Source organism: Lissotriton vulgaris, chromosome 4_1, assembly GCF_964263255.1.
Source record: "Lissotriton vulgaris chromosome 4_1, aLisVul1.2, whole genome shotgun sequence".
NCBI lineage: Eukaryota > Metazoa > Chordata > Amphibia > Caudata > Salamandridae > Lissotriton > Lissotriton vulgaris.
The window spans coordinates 1,964,183,425-1,964,195,881 of NC_141691.1; positions in this window are offsets into that span (position 1 = coordinate 1,964,183,425).

Here is a 12,457-nt window from a genome sequence, read left to right on the forward strand (position 1 = left end):
ATCCCGCTATGCAGGCACCCTTGCACTATGGTGCAAAGGTGCCTGCATTGGCACACAACAGCCCATTGTGTGCCAGCGCAGGGAAAAAGAACAGGAATGTGCTGCATCTTATACATACGGCGCATTCCAGCCCTTTTCTTTTGCTGTAAGGGTGCGCAGCAGGAAGGCCTGTGGCACTGCCCTACGGCAAAACCACATATATTAAGCCCTAAGTGATGCCCAGTCCATAGCCACTTCCCTATCCTCAAATCAATCCATGGTACTTAGAGAACGCAGAGAATATGGCATACTAAAATGAGTTTTTATGATCATGTGCTGCTAGGGTTGAAGTTGTGCCCTTTAGCATTTAGATAGTGGAACTTTCACTCACACCCTTGGCTCTATTGCTATCTTTCCAACTGTAAGAAATAGGGTTATTTGCTGGGAGGGGCGGAAGCCCACTACAGCAACAACCTCAATCCCTGTCAGGGTGAACCACATAGTCACTAATTGGCTATGTTGGCACACAGCATTCAGGCTTAACTTAGAGGGAATGTGTAAAGTATATATGCAACACAAAAACAGTAATAAGGTGAAAACATGAAAAGAAAAATTCCAAACAAATATAAAAATATATGGTAAGTTTAAATAAATAAGATTATACCTGAGCAACACAAATGAAGGCAGTTGGACCGGTGATTTTCAATGTGAAAGTTTTTAGTGAAAATAGCACTAAAAGCAGAAAGCACCACTTGTGGTCATCTGGTTCGTGCTAGACTGGGGGAAAGTCAAATGTTTAGGCCTACTGAGATGGAGGTGATTTAGTCACGCTTAAAATGTACCTTCTCAAGTCTAGTGCATTAAAGGAGGCTGCGAAGAGGATCCTTTTGGTACTAAGATCAGGTGTCACCGGAGCTTCATGTTGGCAGGCGTCACTGGCTGCGGTCTTTCAGCAACGATAGGCCCGTTCACGGTAGCAAAGGGCAAGAAATTCTGAATTTTCACCTTTTACTTGTTGGAGAGACTTCCACTGATGTCAGGTAATGGTCCAGGACCGGAGGTGCGCATCTTGGACATCAGGACTCACTCCAGCAGAGGCCAGTAGCAGGGTCAGGCAGTTACAGGCAGGTCAAAGCAAGTCCATTTTCAGATGGTCAGGTGGGTAGTTGATGAAGGTCTCTAGAAGCTGGTAGTTCACACAGGAGGTTAGCCAACTCACACTTGGAGTCACTCTGGGTAGCCTGAGATTAAGGCAAGCCGGTCCAAATGTCTTTTATCAGACTGCAAGACAGCCATCGTTCTGGCAGCCAGGCAGTCCTTCTTCTGAATTATCCATAGTTCTGATGAGTGGTTCTGAAGTTCCTCTATTTATACCTGGTGCAGCCTTTGTGTGTGGGAACTCCCTGACCTACCCTTAATACTGGTTCTGGCAGTTCTTCACTTGGTCCAGACTCTAAACTGTCCGAGGTGACAAAAAGTAGTGAAGGCCTGGTGTCATATTTTTTTCTGTGTGTTGTAGGCAAAGCCATTTGAAGTGTATGTGAGGCTGGGTACAGCTCCTCTGTCAGGATGGCCCATCCTCAGTAATACACAAACCCCAACAGCAGACCCAATCACAGTCATGTCACCCAGGACACTGGCAGAAGGCACCGTTGGTTGGGACTAGAAGAAAACACGAACTTTCTAAAAGCAAGAAAAACAAGGTGATTGATAGAATGCTTGAATTAATAACAGCCACTGGCAAACGTTTGGGCCGTGTCCCAATCCACTCCCTAAGTGGATGAGTATGCCCAGACATGGGTCCCATGCACACTGTGCCACTGATACCAATCTGTACCCAACTGATGAGCCCATATCTAGGGCAAAACTGACCGTGGGCTGCTTGTGTTCTGGTTCAGGGCTAGGCTGTTCAGGCTGGATTGTTCCAATTGGAGCAGGTGCAAGACTAATTTCCATATAGCTGGGTCCAAACTGGGTGTGCATGGTGTGTAAAATCACAATGAACTGGGATGTGACCTGAGTAATTACGAATGGTTGGGATTAATTGAAGCATTCCATCTATCACTATTTTGTACACTTAACCTTTCTAAAAACTGGGATATTCAGAACTGTGTTAAAGATGATGTTAAATTAAATTACAGTTCATTAGAGTGTAAACAGCATATCTCTATCTGCTCCCAATCTGAATGTAACACTCATAAATATGTAACAAGGCTACAGTGTTAGTCAATGGAAGAGATAGGTGAAAAAGGACTTTAGGAGTTGTTCACTGCCAGGATACGTCAAATCTACATATAGATGTCCTGCTTCTCAAATACCATGGTTTACGGCAGCACAGTTCCTGTGCAGTTTGGCTACATTTACTTTAAAAAAACTAAAGAATAAAGCCTATGATTCAGCCAGAGCTAATATACTTTAAGAACAAACAAATGTGGAGTGGTTTGGGGTATGAGGTAACAAGGATGCAGAGAGGGCAGGAGAGAGGGACGTGGGAGGTGGGAGAGGACACACAAGAGACAGTGGGGAAGCACATGGACAATGGAGTGTGGACGAAGGTGCAGGTGTCAGAAAATTTGGGGGATGGGGCAGCAAGCGGACAACAGAGGGTGACATGGAGAAGGTGGGAAAGCCAGCTGATAATGACTGACAATGGAGAGTAAACTGGAGCTGCCTAGAAAGCAAGCTGACGATGAAGTGTGGAAGGGAGGGGCTGGAGAAGCAAACTGATGAAGTGTGAGTAGGAAGTGGTAGGCGAGAAAGCTGACAACAAAGGATGACCATGAGGGAACAGGACATTATGCTGGCAATGGAGGGTGGCAGGGAGGGGCTGGGGAAGTAAGCTGAGGAGAGTGTTGCGTAGGAAAGATACAATGACACACCTCCAGACTTGTTCAGTGAAAAAGTTTTAGTGAGAACACAACCTGGCCACACCAAGATGCCAGGCACAACTGACAATTTTGAAATGTCCTCCGCCTTACACTCTAATCATAGAACACGAGTAAATGGAATGATGTCACAACACATCTCCTTCCTTTGAAGGCAAATAAATACAACATATGTTTAAGGGAACTGCAAAAAGTAGTGCAAGTGTGTACACCAAAAGAGAAAGAAAAGAAACATAAACCACATGTAATGCACCAAGATTACAGAGTGTATTGCCTCCAGATAAGTGGGAGGCATCCGAGACCTAGTACTAAGTCTATCATCACCAACTCCTCCCCTCACATCATGACAAACCTCACCTGTGCCATTGATACTACTGATCACTTCATGATCACTCAGGAACCATTTCCCTGGGGGCTATATAATGAGGTGTTGTGAAGGAAAGATACACCAATATACCTCCAGACTTGTTCAGTAATGAAGTTTTAATGAGAACACAACCTGACGTCAGTCCACACCAAGATGCCAGGTACAACTGACAATCTTGGAATGCCCTCTGTCTTACACTCTAATCATAGAACACAAGTAAATGGAATGGCATCACATCAGAGACCAATCTTACAATCGGTGGAAGGGGCTTGGTAGCCAAAATAACAACAGACCTAGAGAAGTAAGCTAACAATGGAGGGTGGACTGAAGGGCCTTGAAAAAGCAAAGTGACAGTAAGGGGTCAGTAAGAGGGGCAGGGGTAGCAAAGTGACAATGGAGGATGGGGTTGAAGGGCAGGAAAGCAAGCTGACAATGGAAAGTAGACAGGAATGGATGGGGCAACAAGCTAACAGCAGACAAATGAGGTTGGACAGGAGAGGTTGGGTGACAACACAGACAACAGATGGTGGGGTCAGGGAATGGGGGAGCAAATAGGTAATAGAGGATAGGTGGGAGGGCTGGAGGAGCAAAGTAGTGTAGGCGGCAGATGCTGGGGCAGTAAGTTGACAATGAAGGGTGAACGGGAGGGGCTAAGGCAGCAAGTTGACAATGAAGGGTGAGCAGGAGGAGATGGTGCAGCACGCTGACAATGGAGCATAGGAAGCAAGCTGACAATGGTTCTGGTAGGCACATGCGCAATGGCAAGTGTGAGAGAATGGGGAAGCACACAGACAATGGAGAGTGGGTGGGAGAAACTGGAGAAGCAAACAGACAACAATGGGTGGGCACACTGGGTTAGTAGAGCAAGCAGACAAGTGGGTTGTGGAGAAGCAACACTGACAAGGGAAGGTGAACGAGGAGGAAACAAGAGCAGCAAGTGAGGAAGGGTGAGAATGAGGACCCTAGAGAAGGAAAAGAGCAAGAGGGAGAATGCCAGAAAACATACACACTCTCATAGAGTGCTTAAACAAAATGTGCAGTGAAAAGGTCCCAATTAATGCATACATGAACCAGGAGAAGGACCAACACAAAAAGAGGAAGAAAAGCCAATGAAAGCTCATGACTAAGAAGCAAGCAAATGAGGATGGCAATGAAGCCAACCAATAGTAAGAAATATAGGTGCTCTAATCTGACAGTAATAAAACAACATGTCTCCCAGCAGACAGTGCATGCACGCTCAACTGAGAATAGTAACCTTCACCAGCAAAAAGGACTCTCTCAAGTAAGGTCCTTCTCTAGACGGCACAATGCCTTTTGGTCAATGATTTATTTAATCTTAAAACAACCAATTGTCTTTCTTCTCTTATGAAATCTATCCCTTCTGTTCTTCTGATGGGCGACTCTTTTCTGTCCTCAATTATCAAATACTTGGGTTGCGTAACCAAAACTAGTTCACTTTTATATTTACCTTTGAGCCTACCCAACAATGTTATTAAGAGGGTGTATATGAGTTGCTAGATATGTGGAGGAATAGCAGCTTTGTTGGGAACACAGAGAGAGGTGTTACAGGCAGGTGTAAATTATCCTTTATTCACTCTTCACTGTCTTTGCTATCTCTCGTCTGACTCTGACTGACTAGCATCATTTATTCAGTGTTACGTCATCCTGTGGGTCATGTAAAACCATGTATGAATAAAATAAATAATTTAAGTCTTTATGATAGTCAAGGTTAGAGAGAGCCAGATGGAAGGCGCCCAAACCGAGAAACCTCGACCACCCCATGTAGTAACCATGAATCTCTGCACTTTCAGCTTGAAGCATAGCATGTAATGGCATATTTTAGCAGCCCAATAGACTCGTGCTAGGTAATGGCAACACTGATAGGATTGGAAAACTAACTTGAAATAAATACAATCCACAAAAGGGATCCATGACAAGCCCTATGTGCTGCTTTGACCGTGTGCCCTACCACGACCAGAGATGGTACAGACAGATGTATTCTGTACTCCTGTTCTAGTAGCAGTAGCAATATCTTACAAAAAGCAAATGAAGAGATTGTTGTCTTAGTCCAAGAAGATGTTTCTGGCTGCACCAACCAAAAAGGCTCAATGGCTTGGTGACATCAAGTCTCAGAAACATGAAGTCAACAGAAACAAGCACTGGCAATGCCAATAAGCCAGGCTTATGAATGAAAGTGCCTTTTGTATGACTATAGCAATCTGTGAGTTTCCATGCAACAAAATACCTAACAATAGGTTTTACTACCGAGTTGTAGCAATCTACCCTTAAATTCCTTTAACAAATGCTTTTCAAAACCAATATCTCAGGCCTATTACCTTTACCATAACTTTTCAATATAAACAATTAAACCTTTACCGTTTACCATTGGTTTGCCTCAAAGCCAACTCAGAGGTACTGTCTTGGTTAATAAGCCTTCCCACAAGGCCACCACCAGGTATAACATAAAATAACTACAAATACATACAAAATACAGCTGTCAAGAAAATTTAAAATCCCTACTTATAGATCCTAATAAGGAATACCGTATCGCAAATTGTCTATTCCCTATGGTTTGTTCAGGTGTGTCACCAACACCAAAACCCTTGCCTACTACAATATGTGAAATTCTGCAGAACAAAATTCCTGCTTACAAGCTTCATTACATTGTAATAAAAATCCACCCTTAAATCCTATTGCCTTCAACTTACGGTGTTAACATTCCCGACAGATCCCGACACCCTCTCCAATTTCCGCCCAATTTTCCTCCTCCCCTATTTGGGCAAAGTTCTGGAAGCCTATGTGGTCAACTGTCTCAGCCCATTCATTTAATCGACCCACTTCCTTGACCCTCATCAGGCTGGCTTTAGGCCTCAGCACTCCTCGGAATCTATCGCCCTGGCCGTCCATGAGGAGCTAAGAAAGGGGTCAGACCAGAACCTCTCCCAGGCTCTGGTGCTCCTGGATTTGTCGGTGGCGTTCGACACTGTAGACCACACCATCCTACTCGAACGAGTCGAGCACGCCGGCATCCGGGGCTACCACTGAAGTGGATTACCTCCTTTCTTCAGGACCGTACTCAGGCATTGTCCCTCCCACCCTTCTACTCAGTGGGAAAGCATCTTGCCTGTGGAGCCCCGCAGGGCTCCTCACTCTCACCACTTCTCTTTAATCTTTATATCCGCCCCTTATCTCGGAGCTTCAACAAAAATCTGTCACCATCTTCAACTACGCGGACGACCTTCAGCTTATTTTCAGCATTGACCCCCTCCTCCATACAAAACGTCCACTCTGACATGAACTTCATTAGCTCCTGGATGAATCTCAATCAGCTCAAACTTAATCCCGATAAAACTGAGTTAGTTCTCACCGGCCCCCATGGTAACCCTTGGAACTCTTCCTTTTGGCCACCCTCACTTGGCCCCTCTCCCTCCCCTGTTGACACTGTTAGGAGCCTAGGTATCACCATCTGCCAGGACCTTTCTATGAGGGCGCAAATTAACTCAGTTGTATCGACCTGCTTCTACCACCTGCGTCGCATCCGTAAAATTAGTAGGCTTCTTTCTCACGAAGCCCTTGTACAGGTCACCCTGGGGCTTGTTATTTCCCGCATTGATTATGCAAACTTCCTATATGCGGGCATACCAGCATATCAATCCAAACGTCTTCAACTTATCCAGAATCAGGCAGCCAGGTTGGTCTATGGTCCGCCAAAATCCACCCACACCAAGCTCCTTTTAAAGAACCTTCATTGGCTCCCAGTTGCTCAGCGCAGCCTCTTCAAACGTGGCTGCCTGATTCACAAAGCTCTTTCCTCCCATGGACCTTCCTTCATTTCCTCTCTCCTGCACCGTTATGCTCCCCTGCGTGATCTCCGCTCCTCCAACCCCAATCTTCTCATCCCATGCTCCTTCAGGTGTAAAAAACATGGAGGCCTGCGATTCTCCACCCAGGCCCCTATCTTTTGGAACTCCCTTCCCCTCGCACTCCGCCTCCTCTCATCCTATGGTCAGTTTAGAAAATCCCTGAAAACTTGTCTCTTCTCTTTAGCTTACAACTAGTTCACCCGATCTGTACTGGACAGCCCTCCCACTCCAGCGCCAAGAAACCGTAGGTGTACGTGCGCTTTACAAGTCCCATTTATCATATCATATCATACATTAAGTGAGTAAGGCCTATCATAATTTTGAATTATATGCAGATTACACCCAAGGAATATTAGAAAACTTCTCCTAGTAAACTGCCAAGGTCTCCAGCCTTTACCTCTGGCTTTATACTACCCCAGCCTACTGAAGAGTACATAAGTCGTTCATAAAATTGCAACTATGTATAACTTTACGGTACTTGGACAAAATATCGAGTTGTAACTATTGGGATACCGAAATATCATTAAAAAAATATTGTTATACAATATGATGTTTAAATATTGTTGTCAAGAATATTGATTTTTCTAGGTAAGTAATGTCATTGTTAAGAATACTTGTGTTGTTAATATCGTTTTCAATAATGTAGTCATAAAAATATTGTTTTAAAATTATTTTATTGTGGTTTATTCATATATTCATTGTATGTGTTATTGTTTGTTTAATTGTTGATAATATTTTTAAATATAGTTTGTAATTTTAAGTGATTCATAATTAATAATTTAATTGCTAATCATAATTTGCAGTTTCATAGTAGGCTACAAGGTTTGCAGGGGTATAGGGTGGGGAGTTAACTAATTAATAATTATTTATCAATTAAGTATTAGGTTACTATTCATTATTTAGTTGAATATTAATTAGGTAAATTGTGCAAATAATATATTTTATTGTTATATTTTAGGTGTGGGCTTCTGAGTTTGTTAGGGTATAGAGTTGAAAGTTAACTAATAAAGCAATTAAAAACAATGAATTATCATAGTAGTATTAATATTTTAATGTATTGCTTATTAATAAAATCATGTAAAAGCTTTATGTATTGGTTCTACTTTAGGTGCAGGATGTTGGGTTTGTAGGGATACAGGATAGGAAATTAATTAAGTAGATTAGTGATCAAATATTTATTTATTAGTAAAAATATTAATGAATAATTAATTATATACATTATGTAATATGGATTTATTTAAGTTATGTTTTAGTTATGGGTTGCTAGGTTTGTAGGGGCAATGGTTGGGATGTTAATTACATAAACATAATTTTAAAAAAATTATTGTTGATTTATTAGTTAATTGATTATCAATTATATAAATTGTATTACACTTATTTGTTTTTGTTATGTTTTAAATGTGGACTGCTAGATTTTTGGGAATAGAGTGTGGGGCTTTAATTAAGCAATAAATAAATAACATTTCATTTTTAAATTGATCATTAATACATTGTTTATTATTCATACACATTGTTTAATTGATTTTCATGTTTTTATATATTATTTTGGGGGGTTAATTAATAATGTTAATATTAAATTTTTATATTTATTCTAAATTATTATGGTTACTTAATCTGGCATGTTTCCAAAGAAACTCATTTCTTACTCTTACACAACCTGGAGTAGGAATAGTGCATTTAACCCCTCCAAAGTCCAGCATTTTCAGTCTGTTGCACAGACTGAATTAGGAATAGTAAATTTAACCCATCTGTTGGAAAATGGCCCTTTCTGATGGGTCATCCCAAATGTTTTGCCGTCCTCATCCTCTTTTTCTCCGACCTCATTTTTGTTAACAATAGTACTCTGAGCACTTAACTACTGCTAACTAGTGCTAAAGTGCAGGTGCTTCTCCCCTAAACATGGTGTCAATAATGTATCCACAATTGGTATATTTTATATATCTGTAAGTCCCTAGTAGAGTGCACTACCTGTGCCCATGGCCTGTAAATTAAGTGCTACCAACGGGTCTACAGCACTGATTGTGCCACCCACACAATTAGCCCTTTAAACACCTCTCAGGTCTGCCAGTGCAGAGCCTGTGTGTGCAGTTTACACTACAAAGTCCAGGTCCCATTTAAAACTCCATGACAAGCCTTAAACTCCCCTTTGATTATATATTAGTCATCAACAAGGTAGAACCTAGGTAGCCTATAGGACAGGGTACTGTGTAAGTAAAAGGTAGTACGTGTACTTTTAAGTTTTACATCTCCTGGTAGTGAAAACCCCTTAAATATGTATTTCACAGCTGTGAGCCTGCCCCTCTGATAGGTTAAAACTGGAAATTCCTTGTTACACATTTAAGCTAAAACCTGATTGAAAAGGAATAGCTCTGTTATATGTATTATCATTTGTGTAGTAATGATGAATCATCTTTGCTGTCAAAACTGGATTTAACTTGACTATTTTAGAAATTAGACTCCTAGAAAGATGGCATTTCTCTGCTCGTAAAGTTATCTGTGCCTACAGCCTGTCTCTAATACATATCTGGGGTGAGTGACTGCTGAACTTTGTGCATTCCTTCTAGACAGTCACACACAAAGGAAGGAGAGGTGTGAAATGTCATTTGAGATGTCATGAGTGATGTCACTAACCATGTCATGGGTGATGTAATATGTGAGGTCATAAGCAGTGCATTGCAGTGGCATAAATTATAGTTAGCTCAGGTAATTATAACTGCTAAATTTCACTGGTTTTGGACAAGTGAAATCTACACATAACTAGAACGTCCCTGTAGCCTTTCAGTCCCTAAGAGGCATAGGGGGTCAGGGTATCTCTACCCTACCCCCTTTTCTTTTTTGTTCCGTGTTTTATAAGACTCGGTTGAAGCCGAATCACAAGAAGGCTGCCAACTCTTCCTGGTTCTCACACAAGATCAGGAGGGGTTGCAGATTCTCTTCATCCCTTTATATAAAAATTTCGATTTTCCTTAATATTTCAAAAACTACTGAACAGATTTACATCTACCTTCCTGCCAAATTTGGTGTCATTCCTTCAGCAGTTCGGGTTGAAGCTGTGTCTAAATTTCCTATTGAATGAACATGAGGAGAATTTGTTTTGGGATCCCCCCTTTTCCTTGGCATGCGCTTGACGGGTCACGTTGAAAATGTTATTGGCAAATAAAAAATGCTCTCCTATAGAAACTGGGTCCTAATTATACTTAACTACTGGCGACCACCAGTAGGTTATATATATATATATATATATATATATATATATATATATATATATATATATATATATATATATATATATATATATATATATATATATATATATATATATATATATATATATATATATATATTACCTACTGGTGGTCGCCAGTAGGTAGTTATAGTTAGGATTATTTTCAATAGGGAAATTGAAACATTCTATTGGGAATAACTTTGGCACCGGTTGAGGAATCTGCCTGAAAATTTCCTCAAATTTGCCTCGCGGCGCTCCGGTCCTTCCCCGAAAGTTTGGGGGGGATTCGTCAAGCGGGGGGCGAGATAAAAGGGGAGTCCCAAAACGTGTTTTCCCCATGTTAATTTCCATAGGGCGGTCAACCTCACTTTTAGCCCGAACGGCTGAATGGATTTCCACCAAACTTGGCAAAATTGTAGGGACTGGTAGCCCGATGTGCCTTTGCTATGTCTCAAGATATGTGCTCCAGTGAATTTTGAGTAATTTTGGTTTTTAAAAATATATATATCTATAAGCGCCCTCCGGTACGCGCACTGGGGCGCGCTCCAGCGCGCTACGCGAGTTCACGAGCGGAAAGCTGATTGGCTCTCGGGTGTCTGCAAACATTCCAAACAGTCCGGAGCGGCCGCCATCTTGTGTCTCGGTAGGATCAAGAAACATGAGGTGGCAAAAACAAAGGAGGAAATGAGCAAAAGGGGGCAGGGTAGACCCCCCCTGACCCCCTAGGTTTGATGTGGGGGCCATTTTTTTTCGATTTTCCCGGGGGAGCGCCCGGTATGCGCACCGGGGAGCGGACCGGGGAGCGTACCATGGGGAAAAAAGATTGACAGAGTTTTTTAAAAATGAAGCCTTTTTTTATAAATTGGAGGTAGTTCTAAAAAGAACTGTTTTTTTCTTCTTTTTGTTGTTTTATATTTTTTTTTTATATTGAACATTTTGTACTTTTTTTGGCTTTTATGAACTATTTTATATTTTTTTTGATATTTTTATGGGGAGAAACCAAAAACAGGGAATTGTAAACGGCTCAACTGGAGCAAAAAAAAAATCTGGAAAAAATTATGTTTTTTTGGGGCAATTGTGGGTGTCACCAGCAAGGAGGATGAGCTTTATGCTCTGCTCACCATAGGTGATGGTCTTACCACAAAAAATACATGTGATCCTGAATTCCCCAAACCGTGGTTGTATGCAAGGGATCATCTCCCTTGTCTCTGGTCCCGATGGAGTGGGTTGCTTTCTTTTGGAGGTGCTGGGTGAAGATTGGTGAGGGTTACTGGCCAGTTCTCTCACCTCTGCCCTAGCACAGTTGTTGGGATGCTTGCGCTGCATGTGCCTAATCATGATGTTATTACCAAATGAATATTTCTTATTAGGGTTCCCCCTTGAAAATTCAATGCCACAGATTAGGCAAGTCACCTTTGGCGCATTCACTTTCTTCTTGCCCTCTGGGATGGAAAAAAACTCCCATACAATGTGCTGCTTTGGCCTATATGGGCTATTGTCTTCTGGCAGCCACCTCCTCCCCTCCTCCTCCTCCTCCTCCTCTTCTTCTTGACCACCAATGTGATGTTGTGGTGGTCCTCTTGGTGGTGGTGGTGGTGGTGGTGGTGGTGCAGATGCTCCAGCTGCTGCTGCTACTGTAGCCATTTTAAAGTAGAAAATATTAGTGACAGATCTCCAAACAGGTCTTCCTCAGTCAAAGGACAAAGTCAGAATAAGGACAAAAGGTGGGGGCTTTCATTATTTGGAAAAAAAAACTGTCCTGGACCAATGAAAAGTGTTATTTTCAGGTCACATGACACGGCCTTTCATCATTTGGAAACCAAAACTGTTCTGCACCAATAAAAAGTGTTATTTTTAGGTCACATGACCCGACGCGCTTACGCTACGCGCCCCGGGGCGTGCCCGGGGGCGCGCCCTGGGGCGGGTTGCGTAAGTGAGTCGGATGCTTACGTTGCGAGATCGTATGCACTCGAGTGCTTCCGGGTGCGCTTAGGCCGTGCGTATCACGCAGACGCGGCCACGCGATACGTCACAATGATGTTTTCGGTCGTGGCAATAGCGCTATCGGGACGCTCCCCGGTACGTGCCCCGGGGCGCGCCGAAAAACTGCGCTTTCCTGTGCGCTCAACGGGACGCG